Source organism: Scardinius erythrophthalmus, assembly GCF_964197995.2.
Source record: "Scardinius erythrophthalmus genome assembly, chromosome: 3".
Lineage (NCBI taxonomy): Eukaryota > Metazoa > Chordata > Actinopteri > Cypriniformes > Leuciscidae > Scardinius > Scardinius erythrophthalmus.
In genome coordinates, this window is record NC_138223.1 from 17,538,896 (window position 1) to 17,541,558 (window position 2,663).

A 2,663-nucleotide genomic window follows, 5' to 3' on the forward strand; every position below is an offset into this window, starting at 1 on the left:
GCACACAAACGCAAACCACAAGTGTCTTCATCTTTTAAAAAAATATATATATATCTTTAAGAGTCTATCGGTAATGATAATGGCCTAATAAACTTAACTGATGAATAATTTATGGTGGGTCGCTTTTTAATATGCTGAATGATAACACATAGGCTAGGCTACATCATTTTGCAACAGTGACAGTTTGATTAATGGATATATTTGATAGTGCTTTTGTGAAGATTGGATGTTTTGAAATTAATAGTTCTGCCAAATAATTGTGATTTGTGCTATAGCCTACAGCTCACTGATATAAAAAGTGTTTTATTTTATTTAATTTATTTAGGCTACATAGGCCTAAAGCACACACTGTAAAAAGTTTAACTATTATTTACTCAATTTTATTGGTGAAACATTTTTACACTCAAAAAAATTGAGTAAATTTTAAAGCTGTGAAATCAATGAAATATACTGTATGAATTGAGTAAATGCAAGTAAAAAAATTAAGTAAATCTGAGTAACTGCATCTGGTACATTAACAAATAAAATTGAGTAGAAATAATTTAACATTTAAACATTAAAAAAACAATATTTATGAGTAATATTAACTGTTTTTATTAATGAGTAATATTAACTTTTTTATTTTCTCTAAACCTTTGTAAAAATAGTACTCCAGACAACCACCATTATACATTACATTGGCCTTTATTTTCAATGAGTACAGCAATACAGCACATTTTAGACTGTTTTTTCATGTATACAATATTGCCTGCATTTAAACTTATTTAACAAGTAAAAATGAAATATTTAAACATTCAGGTAGCCAAATTCAAGTGTAATCAACCACTCTGTTATCCAATATCCACCGAATCTGCGCTGGTCCTCGTGCCGGAGACAGACTCGCGCTCTGCGGGTGAACTTTGAACTTCATACCGCCGTCTTTCATTTCACTCACAGTCACTGTCTGAGGCACAGCCGAAATATACTGCGAGCGACTGACATAACCTGCCAATAAACAAAAAGTGATAGTTCTGAGGACATTTTATCATCCAAATGATAATAATTATATTCATTATCATTATGAAAGTCAGTCATGTGTTTATGCAAAGCGTTTCAATCACGCAAAAAGACAAACGCGGCTCTCGTCTCGTTTAGGTGTCGAATTACGCCTCTGTAGGCTATGTTGTTTTGCATTAAATATGATTTAAAGCACAGTAATGATTTTATAGATAAAATAAAACATACACCAACCTGAATTTCACAGTGAAAATGCACCAAATCTGCGACGCTGAGAAGAGAGCTGTTGTTCTTGACTGGAGAGTTCAAACAGCCACGCTCACTCCAACCGTCGAGTTTTCGTCACGTCAGAGGGTGGGGGAGGGGGGGCATTGTTTTAATTGAGTAAACTTACTCAATTTTAAGAGCGTGTTAAATATATTAATAATATTGATTTGAATTAAGTAATTTTTTTGTTTCTTGAAACAGATCAGTTTAATTAAACATTCTCAAATATTTTGATAGAAATTTCACATATATATTAAAGGGGCAGTAAGTAAGAATTACTCCCATCTAGTGGTGAATTTGTATTTTGCAATCAAACTAATTTTGCTCTCCAGCGCCTCGCGTTTTCAAATGCGCGTTGCATCTACGGTAAGCGATATGTACCAAAAAGCTTTGACAGGATGTCTTCTAATAGCACCTCGTCGAGTTTTCCTTCTGGTGAACTGGTTTGTTATTTCAAACAAACTACAACTTGACACAACGAACAAACGAATGTTACAGTTTTGAACAAACAAAACTTACAACCTTGTTTATAGGACCATCTCTACTTTACTCAATAGCTGCTATTCATCAAAGAGCCTGTTTAACTTTTAACTATGTTCTACTGTCTATATCAGTGTTTCCCAACCTTTTTTCAGTCAAGGCACCCTTTGAAATTTAAAAAAAATGTGTGGCACCCTACACTAGTGTTGTCACGATACTACTTTGATACTATACTTTGAAATGTGCTGGTTTTGTTTTTTTTTTGTTTTTTTTTTTATGTGCACAAATAAATGACAGGTAGGCTACCATAAGATTTTCTTCTTCCTGTTCCTTTTTTTTTCTTCGTTCATGCATGTTACAAATGAATGAATGAATTAAACATTTTTTATTTTATATAATATATAATTTTGTTATAATTGCACAAGATAGCTTGTTTTTACTATATTTTATGTAGCCTAATAATTTCACAGTAAATCTCCAAATTAATGTAGAAACATCATAAAGACAGTATATTTCAAATAATTGTTTAATGGCATCTTTTTATGAATGAAGTGTTATTTGATTCTGATGTCACTGCTGCACTGTCACATGTGGATCCCACAAGCGTCCCATTTTCTCACAACTCTTAACGTTCATTTAAGACTTTATTTAACTAATTTAAGACTGCTCTCATGAGGATACTCAAAGCGAAAGCTCGAAAGAGAAGTCGAGTCTGGCGCGCGTCGTGTCAGCATCACAGGACAGCGCATTCTCTTTTGTATTTTCTCGCTTGCATGGTTAGAAGCATTTGCATGAAGAAGAACGTGATTATATAATGTAACGCTAGCCAAAGGATGACAGAAAAAAATGCTGCTTTAATTGCGTTAAATATTTTTAACGTGTTAAATTGAAAAATATTAATCGCACGCGTTGCGTTGACA

At 32.9% G+C, this 2,663-nt stretch overlaps 1 long non-coding RNA gene across 1 annotated transcript; it reads right to left on the reverse strand.

The window, feature by feature from the left end:
• Positions 1-665: 665 nt before the first annotated feature.
• On the reverse strand, positions 666-1,349 carry LOC308688212. The gene is made up of 2 exons (XR_014029847.1): positions 1,231-1,349; positions 666-984 (listed from the first exon to the last, which is right to left on the reverse strand). It is a non-coding gene; the product is annotated as an uncharacterized lncRNA (long non-coding RNA).
• Between the last annotated feature and the right edge of the window lie 1,314 nt (positions 1,350-2,663).